This window comes from Pinus tabuliformis, chromosome 4_2 (assembly GCF_031772625.1).
Source record: "Pinus tabuliformis cultivar Carrire ecotype Pingquan chromosome 4_2, CPIR1, whole genome shotgun sequence".
In the NCBI taxonomy this organism is placed as follows: Eukaryota; Viridiplantae; Streptophyta; class Pinopsida; order Pinales; family Pinaceae; genus Pinus; species Pinus tabuliformis.
Window position 1 is genome coordinate 1,010,342,981 of NC_142304.1, and position 17,338 is coordinate 1,010,360,318.

The 17,338-nt window shown below is 35.7% G+C and overlaps 1 pseudogene; it reads right to left on the reverse strand.

Annotated features, from left to right (window-relative positions):
* Positions 1-969: 969 nt before the first annotated feature.
* On the reverse strand, positions 970-13,282 carry LOC149173046 (aspartate aminotransferase, cytoplasmic-like; annotated as a pseudogene).
* Between the last annotated feature and the right edge of the window lie 4,056 nt (positions 13,283-17,338).

Genomic DNA, 17,338 nt, shown 5'->3' on the forward strand with positions numbered 1-17,338 from the left:
TTTCTCTCCTTTCCATATGGAGGCTCTCTGTCATTTTCCATTGGTTTTTCCCTTATTAGCCACAATCTGCTTATAGGAGGGAGTGGAGCTCCTTCCTGAGTGTCCTTTCATGGAGGCATGTTTCAGCGGTAGTTCAAAACCTTGGTTTTCTTCCTACTGCATTTCCCCCGCCCCTCTTCTTTCGTAGCAACTCCTCCGTTCAGTGTTGTCTACTCAACAAGTATCACCCACACGCTTTTCAACCAATTTGATGACCACACAGGTCAAGGGGTCGGCCCTAACTTATTGCTCAGAGGTTGGCCTCATTTAATGCCTTGCGACCAATAAGCAGCCCAGAGGATTGAATTTGTCTTCTGTGCAACAAGTTAATGAGGTTCCATTGGAGGTCATAGTCGACGATTTTTTTTGTCTGCAAAAGTCAAATACTATGCCCACAACAACAAATTTTGATTATTTTCAGGTCACGATGGTCTCAACTAGTGTCTGCTTGATGCATATCTCTTGCGCGCTTTTCAACCAATCAGATGATCATGTAGGTTGGGGTGTCAGCCCCGACTTATTTTTCGGAGTTTGAACTCCTTTGATGTCGAGCGACTAACAAGAAGCCCAAAGGCCAGAATTTATCTTCTGGTCAATTAGTTAATAGGGTTTCATCAGAGGTCGAGGTCAGTGATTTATTTTGTCTATGAAAATCGAATATTATGCTCGCAATCCGACTTCTAATTATTTTCAGCTCACAATGGTCTCTATTGTAGTTTACTAGATGGGTATCACGGACGTGATTTTAAACCAATCGGATGACAACACAGGTTAGGGGCTCAACCTCCTATGATGCCCAATGACCAATAAGGAGGCCGGAGGCCTGACTATGTCTTATGGATGAATAGCACCAATACTTCAGGGGACTCCTCCCTTTGCAGATTCTGTCTAGCCTAAGACAAGTGTTTGGGAAAAATACACAGCAAATGCTTAATGGAGCATGTTGATAATGTGATCTACCATGTTTTTTAACTCAACAATCCAACTATAAGAAATATTCCCGCATTAGGTACAATATTGTCAATATGAAAAAGACATTAAGTAGTAACACTTCTATCATTACATGCTAGAGGAAATGTAGATATTAAATACTTTCCTGTCATTGAGAATGGTTAACACAATCAAAGCGTCATGAATAGGAGGGCTTAAGTACATTGGTTGAATAACCAATTTCAACTGACTTTAACTCTAGTTTCCACTATTGCACTCCTACAAACCTAAAAGAACATCATTCAAATTATTTAAAATATATTAAACAAAATATCATTGTAACAATAAAGTTTTCACTTCAAGAAATTAATCTGAGGGTTGGATATTCAAAAATTGTGATATTCAAGCATATGACAAGTTCAAATAGTTTATTTCAACTGACACATACAATAATTTTACAAATAAAACTTATCCTTCAAACCATAATGGTTTTGAGGTTATTTGTCCTTACAATACTAAGAGAACCCACATGCTCCTGATACAACCCTATATTCTTTGCATAACTCTAAGAAATAAAAAACTCACCACCATGTCCTACAAACAAACGAATAGAGTATGCATCTGCATCAAATCTTCCATTGGAAAATCCTTGAATAAATTAAGTAAATGTTCATGCTTTATTGCACAATTTAAAGAAACCTTCAGTATACATAACGTATGGATGAAAAAAAGGTAAAAAAATATATCCTTTAATTTCACCATACATGATGGGGAAAATATCATATAGGAATGAAAGTTTCATTGTGTTGATATTAGCTAACCTGATAAGCACTATTAAAAAATGGAAGCAGACCTTTTGATCTTATTAACTGTCAAATTTCTTCTCATTGGTCTTGTGTAGGATCTATACTAGTGGGATTATGTGCGCATGCATGAAGCAGCACTATAGCTCTAATTGGAGCTACATTTAGATCTTCAAGCATTATTGTTTATAGTACAGAAAGAAAAATGAAATATTGTCTACCAAGAAACCTTGTGTAATCATTTGATGCACAAAGACAAGATACTTTCGAATTTCAAAACAAACACTTATTTTCCGTCATTTTGTTGGTTCCATGTTTAAATGGTGTAATGGTAGTTCAAGTTGAAGGATTCACCGCAAGGGTGAAAGGTTGGTGTTTATTCATTACAATTTGAATTGATTTAATGGTTTCATAATCTTCTCAATCCTTAACCTCAAATTTTCCTTTCCCTTATTATTTATATTTATCAGATTATTTCATACTTGCATTTTTATTTTCTTATGTCCAATGTCGTAGTTTTTTCATGCAGAATCCATTTAGGAAACACACATCACGGGAGAAATAAAAGCAAGGTATATTATCTAACCTTGTTAATCAAACTCACATCTTCTGGGACAATAGTAGTGAGACGTCTTCATACTCAATCCTCCAAGAGTAAATATCTTAGGATGATTACCCCATGTGGGTATTGGAATATAAACTAGATCCATATAACTTCAGATCTATCACGCGCCGAGAGGGATCAAATCCCTCGAGGTGAAAAATTTCTTTTTGGAGTGTATAATTTGAGGAAAGGCTTGCACCTCGAGGGATTCGATCCCTCTCAGTGCATGATAGATGCAGAGTTAGATGGATCTAGGCTAGATCCAATTGAGGGCAACAATGACATATTTTTAGATGGTCATTATTCTGTATATGTTTGAGATAAACTTCATACTTTGAAATTTACATTATGTTTTGTTTTCTTGACATGAACATATATTTTTGTTCTTTAATTTAGCCTTTGTTGTTGGCCTTGAATTTTTTGTATGTTTGTGTTTAGATGTTTTGAGTGACTTGTGTGTGTTTCTGTTTGGATGCTTTGAGTGGTTTGTGTGTTTATGTGTTTCGATTTTGATGGTAATGTTTGTGAATGGTATCATTTTTGTGTTATATTTATATATGTGTATGTAATTGTCTATTAGTAATTAGTTGGTGATGAATAAGGAAGAAAATCTTGTCAATAGCTTGCAGCAGCATTGATATTGCTGATCTATTTCATTTAATTTTAGGTATCACAATTTTTGAAATCATAAACCATTCAAATATTTATCTCGAGCTATTGTAGTAAGCATCTTACCTTTTCTCTCTTTCTCTCCAAACTTAATTTGTTGAATTACTATAACACAAAAATCAATTCACATTGTCAATAATTTTTTTGTGCTTACACTAAAATCAATCACACTATTAATCTAATCACTCTAAAATTAGCATACCATCATACCTCCAGTTATATCAAATAAAAAATAAGCATCTACACTGAAATCGATGCATCTAATCCAAGAAATGAAATATGATTAGAAAATTTTTTCTAGATTGAAATCAATGAATCTAATGCAGGCAATAAAATAGGATTAGAAATAAATATCTACATGGAAATCAATGCATCTAGTGCAAGAAATCAAATATAATAAAAATCAACCTTTACATTGAAATCAATACATCCAGTGCAAGAAATCAAATATAATTAGAAATTACCATCTACACTAAAATGAATGCATATAGTGCAAGTAATCAAATAGAATTAGAAAGAATTTACACTAAAATCAATGCGTCTAGTGCAAGAAATCAAATAGGATTAGAAATCACATTTACATTGAAATCAATGCAACTAGTGAAGACAGCCAATGCATGTGTCTAATACTAAACACCACATATGTATTTAGGATTCTCGAGTTTTAGCCAAAATTGATCACTTCCATCATAGGAATTTCAGAGAGGCTTTAGAAATTGAACCACTGACCTATCGTAAGGAGTGCCTTAACAGTACACCTATTCACCGTCAACCCAAAGCCCCATGGGCGTTTGTAATTACTATTTTCATTTTCATTTTACTTTGACTTTATAACGTTTCAAAAAAATTTAATTTTTATTTTTGAATTTCTAAAGGATCAATTGATAATTTTTGTTTCTCTGAAGCATCTCCACCTATATATATATATATTGTTAATTTTAGATCAGATACTCCACCTTTGCCCTCATGATGAACTATAGTGGAGGGTTCGAAACGTTGGCTCCAATAAATTATTTGATGTGATTTCTCCGGATAAATTTCTCTCTAAAACAATCAAATATCATTAGAAATCAACATCTACATTGAAATCAATGCATCTAGTGTAAGCAATCAAATAGGATTATAAATCACCATCAACAATGAAATCAATGCATCTAGTGCAAACAATCAAATAGGCTTATAAATAACTACACACATTGAAATCAATGCCTTTAGTGCAAACAAACAAATAGAATTAGAAAACATCTACATTGAAATCAATGCATCTAGTGTAAACAATCAAATAAGATTATAAATCAACATCTACACTTAAACCAATGAATCTAGTGCAAGCAATCAAATATCATTAAAAATCAACATCTACACTAAAATAAATTCATTTAGTGCAAGAAATCAAATAATATTAGAAATCACCATGTATATTAAAATCAATGCAGCCAATGTAACCAATATTCTTCTCTCTCTCTCTCCTCCATCGATAGCGATATCTCCTTCCATCTCTCCTTCTTTGTATCTCTATCTCACCCCCAAACATACACACAATATGTCCATCTCTCCCTTGTCACTTCCTCTCTCTCTCTCTCTCTCTCCACTTCTCTCTCTCTATTTCTTTCTTCTTCCCTCCCTCACTACCCTTTTGACACCATATCTTTGGGCATCCCTCTTTCCTCCTCTCTCTCCCTTTGCCTCTCCTCCTCTCTCACGTCCTTCCTCTCTATCCCTTTCTATGCCCCATCTATCTCTCTCTTTCTCTTCCCTCCAACCCTGTCACTTTCTCCCTCACTCTTTCCTTCTCTCTCTCCTCCTCTCCCCCCTGAATCTTTGTGTCTTCCTCTCTCTCTCTCTCTTAGCCTTCTCTCCCTCTCTCACTCTTCTCCTTCTCTATCTCTTCATTCCTCCTCTCCCCTCTAATTTAGTTTATCTCCTTCAATACAAGCAATAAAATAGGATTAGAAATCACCATCTTCATTGAAATCAATGCATTTAGTGAAAGAAATATTATTCCCTCTCTTCCCCTCCATCTATATCTATATCTCCCTCCATCACTCATTATTTGTCTCTCTATATCACCCCCCTCAAACACACAAACTCTCTCTCTTTCCATATTTATCTATCTCTCCCTCTCTCTATCTCTCTCTTCTTCCCTCTCTTCAACTTCCATCTATATCTATATCTCCCTCTGCCCCTCTTTGGTCTTTCTATATAACCCCCAAAAAATACACACTCTTTCTCGATATCTATCTACTCTCTCTCTCCCTCACTCTCTCTCTCTCTCTTCCACTCTTCTCCATCTCTAACCCCTTCTATCTCCCTTTCCTCTTTCTCTCCTCTCTCAATCTCTCTCCATCTCCCTTATCGCTCCCTCTCACTCTCTCCACCTTTCTCTCTATATCTCTTTCTTCTTACCTTCCTCTCTCTCTCCCTTCCTCTCCCCTTCTCTCTCTCAAGTCATCACTCTCTTCCTTCCTCTCTTTCCCTTTCTCTCCCACCTCCCTCTATCTCTCCCCCTCAATTCTCTCTCTCTCTCTCTTTTCCTTCCAATCCTGTCACTCTCTCCCCCCCTTCTCTCCATATCTCCTTCTTTGTCTCTCTATCTCACCCCAAGCATAAACATTCTCTCTCCATTACTTCCTTGTCACTCCTTCTATCTCTCCACTTTTCTCTCCCTATGTCTTTCTTCTTCCCTCCCTTTCTCTCCTTCCAACTCGATCTCTCTATCCCTCCCTCTCTCCTCATTTCTCTCACTCCCTCTACCTCTCCACCTCTATCACTGTATGTCTTTGTTCTTCCCTCCCATATATATCTAGAGTTAATATATATCATTATAATATTAAAAGATAATATTACATTAAATCTAATATTATATTAATTAAAAGTTATTAAGTTGAATAACATTAATATTATAACATATTAATATTAATATTATATTTAATAATAATATTAATATGTTCAATATTAATAGTAGATTTAATAATGCTTTTTACATCACATAAAAAGAAAATTTATAATAAAACTACATCAAATGAATATTTTGGAATATTACAACTTTACATGGAAATATTTATGTGTATATATATATTTGAATATATCCATAAGAAATGGTTTCCCTTTTAAAGAATAATTTTACAAATAATTAATTAAAAGAAATATTAAAAGATTTTTAAGCAAGTTTCTGAATTTTTTTTGTTGAATTAACCTTTTTATTTTGATTTAAAAAATGGTAGTGACTTTAGTAAAAAGTAAAGATGTTTAAAATTTTACCTAATTTGGAATTTTAATGTGGTAAAAATTTTTTTGAAGGTAAATTTATGATCCATTCAAATTCATCGTATATGATAAAAGAACTATTAAACCCGTGAGATAGTTGTATTGAAATGTTTTCTATTCTAATTATTATTATTTAGTGGAGAGATGAACATAAACATTATTTCTAATTCTAATTCTTTATTTTTATGTTGGCAGGCATTAGCTAAAATTTAACATTGAGCATAGACATACTTACACATCGGAGTCATACTCGAGCTTAGAATGCCTCTCTAAGCAATTATGAGGTACATAGATTCCAATAAATTTTATTAAGTGAAATGAGAAAATTTATCAACATGCCTATGAGATAAAAAATCATAGAATTGTTATTCACTTTCTTCATATCTCATAGGATAGAAGCGAGCTCAAAACTCCTTGACAAAACAACTTATTTGGCTATAATGCTTCATGAGAATCTCACCTCCCACCCTGAGTGAACTTGTTCGAGACGAGCATTGTACAGTGGCAGCCCTTTTCTCTGCAATAGTAGGACTAGTGACACAAAAGGCCATCAAATTACACTTCCAGATTTGTTTTTCAGAACGAAAAAGCATGATTTGTATTTTATTGAGACAATATAAATATAACAGATAGTACATCATAAAGCTCATAAAAGTTGAAGAGGTTTGAATAAAAAAAACAAAACTAGATGAGATGTCCATCCAGGATGAAAGTGATCTGAGCTGTTACATAGCTAACATATACAAGACTTTTAACACAACACATGATATTTTCTGAAGTATAAACTTGTTTTCAAGATAGTTCAACCATTCATAAACCACACATATTCGATGAGATTAAAAAAAAGGACAAAATAACAATGCATACTTGGAGAGTATCAAAAAGAGAATTAAGAAGCAGGGATGGAGAAATCCTGGATGGAGAAGGATTTCTCGCATACTATTACCTTCATGTTCCAGGTACCTATTTCTGATAGACGACCTTCCTTTGATAAAATATCTACTTGTTGGTTCTGGGATATATAAATGTGTTGAATGGTGTATCCTTTCACTATTCCCCATAGATACATGATTCTGTCCATCCATCTTGCAAGGTGTGGGCTTCTGGTGTGGCATTTTCCCATCACATGATGAACCATGATTTTGGATTCCCCAAAGATTGTAACAAACTGAATATAAAAAAAGATGCAGAAGGCAAGAAGACCCCCTAGAGCCATTGCCTCAGCCATGCAGTTAGAGCCCTTTCCCCCATTCCATGAAATGAGATATTGGAGGTTCTCATCCATTATGATATGTACCCCGCAGCCACAAGAGTTTTGCTGAGAAGCGCCATCAAAATACGCTCTCGGGACCCTTGAGTGACTATCTTCTTGCTCATTTCAATTGGCATTTTTCCGTTTGTGTTTCTTTGCCGGCAAGGAATCATAGATGGATACAATATTTTGTTGAATTGTCGTGAAAGGCTCTTTTCTGGCTTTGAAAATTATGTTGTTTCTCCACTTCCATGTACACCACAGAACTATGATAATTATTGGTCTCCATGCATCTTTCTGTCCACTCCACCAGTCATAAGCTTCTTGCGTGGATGCATGAGTCACAAGAGGGAAACCGAAAGAAACTGCCAGTTCATGCCATAATTGTAGAGTTTTTTGGCAGTGGAAGAACATGTGATAGTTTCTTTCCTCGGCTGATTTGCACATTAAGCAAAAGCCCGGCCCGTGCCAGTTTCTTTTTTTTTCAGATTTTCCCAAGACAGGTTTTTATTATAGTAGACCAACCATGAGAAATATGTTAATTTGGGGGGACATCCGGTCTTCCAAAAAATTGATGGAAAAATTGGGCTAGAATGTGTGGTCTTTAAACCAATCAAGTTTGTGTAAATGTCTTTTACACAAACCTGAGCACTTGCTTTTGGCACTTTCCAGATAAGAACATCTTCTAGCATAGAACGATGTATTCCACAGCTTCTCAAGCCATCTTTGATTATGTTCCATTGCCTTGCCAAAGACTCAGACATCCCCAGACTGTCAGCCTCTTTCCAAAGAGGGATAGGGCCCTGCCATGCTGCTATGAGTTTATCCCATGTGAAAAAGCCTTTCCTATGGAAGAAATTTAGGAGTCTTTCAGGAAGAGTTATCTTCTCTCGACCACACATGAAAGGGTCTATTCCAATGAGGATCCTGCTACCAGATTGGAAGTTCCATACCAAATTCCTTAGAAAATAATGCTCGATCTTGCGGAAGCTTAGCCATATAGCTGATCCATACATGGCTCTGATCCTCCCTAATCTGTACCAGTGTGCTATATCTTTGCCTCCCATATATTTCTTCTTTATTGTGATGCTCCAAGGACCCTCTCCATAAATCCCTCTCCACAGTGATTTGCACAAGAGTGCCTTCCCAAAAGTCCTCAAGTCCAATAGTCCCCATCCACCTGAATTCTTTGACATAGAGATATTTTCCATTGTAGTAAGATGATATTTTCTCTGTTTTGATTTGCCACCCCATATGAAGTTTGCAGTTATCTTGTTCATTTTGTGGATGATACTTGCAGGGAGGAAGAATAAGTGTGCCCGGTATACATCGATTTGTGTTAATACTACTTGTGTTAGAATAATTCTTCCTGCCAATGATAGGCACTTATATTCCCAAGCTAATATCTTTTTATAGTACCTATCTATTATCCATTGCCAATACACTTTAGAGTATCCCTTTGCTTTCAGCTGAAACCCCGGATATTTTAATCCATTCTTGATGGACTGCGTCTCTATCCCAAACAACACAGATATCCAATCTACTATTTCCATGTTGAAATCATTATGGAAGAGGATGGATTTTTATTTTTTTATTTCAAGGCCAGTAGCATTTTGGAATCTTTTTAGAATATCATGAATACGAATCCAAGTGATTCTGCATAGCATTACAAATATGATCACATCATCTACAAATAAGTTATGCGAGATGTAGTTGTTTCTGCAAATCTTCATAGGTCGACATCTGTTTTCACTGACTGCTTTGTTAATATGAATACTTAATGAATCCATTGCCAAGATAAACAAGAGAGGAGATAGGGGACATCATTGACGCAATCCTCTTCCTGCTAGAAAATTAGGGGAAGGAATCCCATTTATGATGACAACATAGTTTACTTTCTCCACACATGCCATCAAGAAGTAATTTAGAATTTTTTTATAAATCATCCTATAATCTAGCCTTTATACCTTCCATCACTAAGAATCAACTTTGCACTTAGTTTTTTGAGCCCGTAAGACTAGCTATGTGAAAATACATCTTATATCGAGATCTGCATAAAACCATGGATTGATTTACAAAAGCTCAACCTACAAACATGTTCAACTTCTAAGTGATTGTATACCTGTCTTGAATTAAGAGCTCCTCTGCTGGTCTGAAAACATTTCAGACAAGAGGTTTTCCTTCCTGGAATTAACAACGAAATGTTGATAAAATTGACCTTCAATAGATCCACATTAATCTTGGAAATTGAAATTATATTTATTAAAAATCCTTAATTGGTTTGGTAAAAAGGTCAGCAAGGCTAAAGAGTAAGGGCTTGAAACTGGCTCAGAAAAGAACTTAGAAAAAACTGCGATAATACAGAAAATTTTAATAATATAACATCAATGGAGAAAATTCAGACTCTGGAAAAACTCGGCTAAACCGCTAGTACTCACGACGAGTCACTCGACGAGTCATGAGTGAGACTCATTAGTTTTGAATTCAACTCACAACGAGATTAAATTACCTCATTTTTTGGGCTAAGCCAAATTTCACCTAGGGGTCTAGGTAAACCCCACCAAGATTTGTAACACTGCTTCAAAACCAATCATATTTTACATTTATATAAAGATGTTAGGAAAACTTAGCTGCAACGGAGGAGTATGACACTATGCAGTACTCAATCTCCCATGATTGCAGTAAAAAATTGAAATCATCTACCTTGAACGTGCTATAAAATTTCACAGGGCAGAGTTGAGGAGTCTAGCTCAAAAGTTGGTTGCGGGGAAGTCAACTTTAGTTGCGGCGAAGTCAACTTTAGTTGCAGGAAGGTAAGTATTATGTTGCGTTAAAGAAATCGCAACTACACAGAGGCTTAATAAAACACAAAACTAATTCACGACAAAACAGGGTAAAACAAAAAGGGTTGCGGTAAATCTACTTGTGAAAGATTAACACCATAACACAACAAGCCACACTTTCTATTATATGTTAAAAGATAAGGAAATACATTCACTTGATAAGTGGACACTGCAGCTCCTAGTGAAAAATACAAAAGACTTAGTGTGATTTACGCATGGGTCTGTAAAACTATATAAAATAGTTTTCACACGCCCACCAATATTTCTCCATGATTTTCTCCTCACTACCTCACAGGGTTTCACCCTCTCTCACTCTCCAAATTTCCCAACAACATAAATGACTTTTACATCCATATTTATCTCAACATTCAAATTTGAAATTAGTACATGAAAGATAAAATAATTAATACGCAACATGAGAGATTTTACATAGTAATTGGTTTTATGAACTTGCAGGTGTTGTGGAGTGTGGGCAACAGTCGCAGAGTGAATGCTTGCCCATATCTATTTACCAAAATTAATTAAATGCCTTAACTTCTCTGTTGCATTGCGGAATGGTCAACGTTTTACTTCTGCTCTGACTTCAGTCCCTTCGCCTGCAAACAAAATCGTAACCATGCAGTTGTTGACTAGGAAAGCATGGTGTTTGTCAGTGTGTTTAAGGCGGTGGTTGGCATTATTATTTCCATCACTCCCCCTTAATCATAAATAATTCCATTGGCAATTCCCAAACAATCTTCGAGATAAACAAAACTTTCATGTGCCAATGGTTTTGTGAAAATATCAGCAAATTGTTCTTGTGACCTATGGTGTTGCAACACAATTTCATCATTGTTAATCAACTCTATGATAAAATGATATTTAGCATCAATATGCTTGGTCCTCTTGTGAAATACAGAATTCTTTGACAATGCAATTGATGATGTGTTGTCGCAGAAAATAATTTCCGTTCTCTCTTAGTCATGGTGAAGATCCCTCAACATCCTTCTCATCCAAACTGCGTGACATGTTTCCACTTGTTGAGCGACATATTCAGCTTCTGCTGTTGATAATAAAACTATCAGCTGCTTCTTGGAAGCCCATGAAATGGCTCTGGAACCCAAATGAAAAACATATCCCGATGTGCTCTTTCTGTCATTGACACTTCCTAGCCAATCACTGTCAATGTAACCAACCAACCTGAAATAATTTGTTGCATTGTACCAAACGCCATACTGTTTTTTCCCATTGACATACCTTAGAATCCTTTTCACTACTTGCCAATGTGTCTCCTTGGGTTTCTCCATGAACCTTGACACCAAGCTCACTGCATACATTATATCTGGCCTAGTGGCGGTCAAATACATCAAGATGCCTATCATACTTTTGTATAATGTCAGATTGACATTGCTATTGCAATCTTCTTTTCTCAACTTCAACCCCATGACAGTTGGAATCGGTGTGGGCTTGCTGTTTTTCATTTTAAACCTCTCCAAAATTTCTACTACATACTTTGCTTGAGAGATGAAAATGTCATTTCCAGTTTGCTTTACTTTTACACCCAAAAAATACCTTAACAACCCCAACTCAGTCATTTCAAATTCACTCTTCGTGACTTCTTTGAAATTAGTGATGAGGATACCATCATTGCATGTAAAAATTAGATCATCTACAAATAATACGACAATAATAATCTTACCATCACTCTCTTTTTTGTAGAGGGTAGGCTCTCTGTCACATTTGTCGAAACCATTGTCCAACAAGTAGGCATCTATCGTGTTGTACCATGCATGCGGTGCTCGCTTTAGCCCATAAAGAGATTTTTCTCAACCGATACACTTTGTATTCTTTGCCTTCTACCTCATAACCAGGTAGTTTCACAACCTATACTTCCTCTTTCAGCACTCCATTCAAGAACCTTGATTTTACGTCCATTTGATACTCTTTCCATTTATGTTGCGCGAAAATCGCCACAACTGTATGCACTGTCTCCATCCTCGCAAATCACACAAATGTCTCTGAATAATCTCTTTTTGTGCCTTTCAATCTCTCCCTCAATGTCGCTTTTGGTCTTATAGACCCACTTCACTCCAATGACTTGTTTTCCTTGCGGCAAGTCAACTAGCTCCCATATGTCATTTTTTTCTATTGGCTTAATTTCTTCCTCCATTGTCACAAGCCATTTTTCTTCTTTGACTACATCTTCAAATTCGATTGGGCCATCTACATGAGAAAAAAAAGAAAATAATGAATTCATACTAGTGCTACTATCAACTTCTTCTTGCTCATAAATCTCATTTAAATTTCTGAATTTTGGTCTTCTTGTGCTTGTTGAATATGAGCTTGACATGTCACTTGGTGTTGTGCTTTGCGGCATGCTTGGAGAAGCACTTGCTTGACTATGTGACGTTGTTCCTTGCTATCTGCTTTGTTGCGCTTGAATAGGTGTCGAGGGAGTCATTGTTGAGGAATTACTTGTTGTTGTCAATTCCTCTTTGTCCTCATGTGATATACATGCTTTGACATTCACTCTCTTCTCTAAAATTCCATCCCATGCTTCATCTTATATGAATTGCACATATTTTATGATTATGACCTTCTTGGTTGATGGATTGTAAAGCTTGTATGCCTTGGATTCATTAATTTATTCAACAAATATACATTTCTCCTCCTTGTTGTCCAACTTCTTCCTCAACTCATCCGGGACATGTGCATATGCCACACATCCAAAGACTCTCATGTGAGTGACACGATGATTTCTTCCACTCCATACCTCTTCAGGAACCACGTTCTGGATGATTTTGGTTGGACATCTATTCAAGATATATGTTGCACATGCAACAACTTCAGCCGAATAATCGTTTGGAGAATGTTTTTCCTTCAACATACTCACCATTTTCATAATGGTCCTATTCTTCCTTTCTGCTACACCATTTCGTTGAGGTGTATATATTGTTGCAAATTACTTTTGAATTCCATGCTCCCTGCAAAATTGAAGGAAAACATTTGTGATCTATTCGCCACCTTTGTCAGCCATGAGGACTTTGATGTAGTGTCCACTTTTCTTCTCAACAAGAGCCTTGTACTGGCGCAAGCGCTCAAACACTTCACCTTTCTGTTTTAGGAGATAGACCCATGTCTTTCTTGTGCAACCATATATCAAGGTCAATAAGTAGTGGCTGCCACCAATTGATGGTGTTTGCATTGGTCCGCATAAATCTGAGTGGACAGTCTCCAAAGGTGCCTTTTCCCTTACTAACTTTCCTACTCGAAATGTCTCTCTATGTTGCTTTCCCAAGATGCATCCTTCAGATAGGTTGTTTGGTTTTTCTATGAGTGGCAAACCCTTCACCATGCCTTTCCTATTTAGCAAATTCAAAACTCCAAAGTTGAGATGTCCAAATATCAAATTCCATAACGAGTTTTCATCTTTGACTTCTGCTTGATAGTTCACATGTGTGATAGTTGTCTCTTTTCTTCCATCCTCTTGTGAGTTCATTGATAGTTGTGCTTGTGCACCTTCTTCCTTCAAATCTGATCCTTTATTTAGGGGAATCATTCTATTGTTTGTCATCTAAACCTTTGCAATCATTTGTCTGCTTGGAGGCCTATCCAAATTTGTGCACTCATCATTTTTGAAGAAAACATTGTAGCCCTTTTTCATGAGTTTTCTAATGCTTATGAGATTATGATTCAAACCGCGGACAAAGTAAACATTTGAGATGTACTTGTTCTCCCCCTTCTTTGTTAGGATATTAACTCTTCCTTTTCCCATGACAGAGACTTTGTTATCAGTTCCTAATGTCACTTTTGATTTCACACGTTCATTTATATTTGAAAACATTTCTATGTTCCCTGACATGTGGTTGCTACACCATGAATTGAGATACCATATATCACTTTGTTTTTCTTATGCTACATTACAAGCTAAAAACATGATATCATGGTTCTGATAATATTTTGTGAAATTTACATTTGATTTGTTACTCATGTCATATTGGTTCTTTCTACATTCATTTTCATAATGACCATACTTCTTACAGTAATGACAATGGACTTGAGATTTATCATACCTCTGACCTTGTGCTTCATTTTGGTTTGGGCATTGAATTGGATTTTGATTGCTTCCCCTTCAACTTGAGTTTGAAGGGCTACTTCTTCCACCTCTGTGTGGGCTTCTTCCTCTTCCTCTAGCATATGATCTTCCTCTGCCTCGACCTTGACCAAAGGAAACTTGTGTCTTGAAGGTATGCTCCAATGAGGATTTTGTTGCTCTATTCAGTCTATGTTCATGAGAAATCAGTGATGCATGAAGCTCATCCACTGAGAAATGTGGGAGATCCTTTGTCTCTCCTATGGCCACAACAATGGCATCAAGCCTTGCTCACAAAATTCTCAAAACTTTCTCAACTATTCTTCTTTCTTCACGTGCCTCACCATGAGCCCTGATATGAGTAACCAACTCGATTACATGTGTAAAAAATGAGCCTACATTCTCAGACTCTTTAATACAAAGTGTTTCAAAATCTCTTCTCAACATTTGTAGTTTTGTTGTCTTGACTTTTGCCATTCCTTGGTAGGTTGTCTTGATGGTGTCCCATGCTTGCTCAAACTTCATTGCTGCTACAACCCTTGGGAAAATACTTTCAAGAACTGCTTGAAAAATATAGAACAGGGCTTTCGAATCTTTCTTCCTGTTGTCCTTCAAAAAATCCCATTCTTCTTGAGAGAAGACATTGTATGCTGCTGCATCTACTCGTTCCTAAAAACCATTCTCCACCAAATCTCATATGTCTTGAGATGAAAAGAGGGCATTCATTCTAATAGCCCAATGGTCATAATTTTTTCCATTAAACTAAGTTATCTGAGGATTAGTGAAGTTTGTGCTTATGTTTCCATTTTTGAGTGAAAGAAAAAAAACTTTCTACCTACTGGTAAATACACTTCAAAAATTATGCCCTCACAAAATTCGGTTGCGGCTAAGTCAACTTCATGTCTTATTTTGCGGCAAAGAAATCACAACTACACATAGCCTTAATAAAACACTTACGCATCATTGGTTTTAAATGTCTAAACTCCTTAAAACAATTTTCACTTGCCCACCAATATTTCCTCTATGATTTTCTCCTCACTACCTCAGATACTTTCACCCTCTTTGGCTCTCTAACTTGCCTAACAACAGAAATGACTTTTACATCCATATTTATCTCAACATAAAAATTTGACATTAATACATGAAAAAGCAAATGATTAATGGGCGATTTTACATAGTAATCGGTTTTTTGAACTTATTGGTGTTGTGGAGTGTAGGAAACTGTAGCGGAGTGAATTCTTGCCCATATCTATTTACCAAAATTCATTAAATGCCTTAACTTCTCTTTGTGTTGTGGAATAATCAGCACTGTACTTCTCCTCTCACTTCAATCCTTTCGCCTACAAAAAAAATTACAATTGTGCAATGCTTGAATGGAGTGTGTTTAACACTATGGTTTGGTTTATTATTTCCAATAGAACATGCATTATGATAATGAATAGTTACTTGATTTGAAAAAATGTGTAATTCTTGAAATCAAATCAAATTTAACACTATGTAAAGACCCTAAAATAAAAATATGATACCATGTAACAACTGGAATCATCTTTGATTCATGAAGGTAATGTAATAAACGGATATGTGATTAACAGTAAAAATCAGAGATAGTTGTGCAATTTTCCCTTGGCACCTCGAGTTGTTCCTCATAGCAAAACAATCTGTCTGATTTCTTTATTTGCTTTCCAACGGGAATGTAAACGTTTGACGATCTTAGAGATTTCCTAGTGCTTTGCAAAATCACTACTACCAACCCACCAGATTCCACATTAGAACAACTTCTCTAAAATCCATACTAGGAACATAGATTACGCCTCCCTCTCATCTTTCATTGTTTATTCTTATTCAAAATCAAACTCTGAGTTGATCCCTCTAATAACAAATCCAGGGTTGATATACGCCCTGTCCCAGCGGTCGATATCAAAAGGATTGTCGCCCTGGTAATGCAAATGGGCTAGGCGGGACAAAGGACCAGGCGATAAACCAAATCATTTGGAGCAGAGATGGAGAAACCACCACGTTACCACTGGCAAGAGCAAAAGCACCACATACAAGATCATTTTATACTCCTAGAAATCGAAGACGTCCATCACACACGCTCAGACAATCATATTCACTCAAAAATCAATCTGGTTCGTTGATTAAAAAAAATCAAAAAATATAATTCCTGCAGCCCTCATCCACTCGAGGTTCAAATAAGAACGTCTATCGGCGAGTTAGAAAGTATATATATATATATATATATATATATATATAATTAAAATTTGCTGTAGTTTAAGATGCTATTTTTTTTTCAAAAATTTCGTACGAATTTCCTTCAATTTTTTGTTTTAGTAATGTAATTTAAAGAGATTTAAGAGCTTATCAGACTCTTGTTATATACTCAAAACGCACTCAAGTATAGCTACTGTGGATTTAGAATCCCCAAATTCAACATTTTCACCGCATAAATAATCTTCAAACAATTTATCAGCGTCTTGAATTTTTTTATATATTAAAAAATCAAATGATTTAAATTCACAATTCACAGTTTTAGTAAAAATTGTTATATTTTTAGGAAAAAATATCTAATAATTATACATACATTTACATTTTTTTCTTGTTTTTATCACAATTTAGTTAGATTAACCATCATTGACTACTGTTCAGTAATTCAGATTAACTAATGATTATTATTCAAAGAAAATCATGCCACCTACAATTACCCCATGATGATCCATAAAGGCTCATCTTTTCACTTTGTTTCATGAGCTCTTAGCCAACCAAAAATAAGTTTGTAGCATACACTAGGCCCAAAGCCTTAAATATTTTATATGTAAATTATATTAAATAAAATATGTAAAAATATTTTTACATATCAAT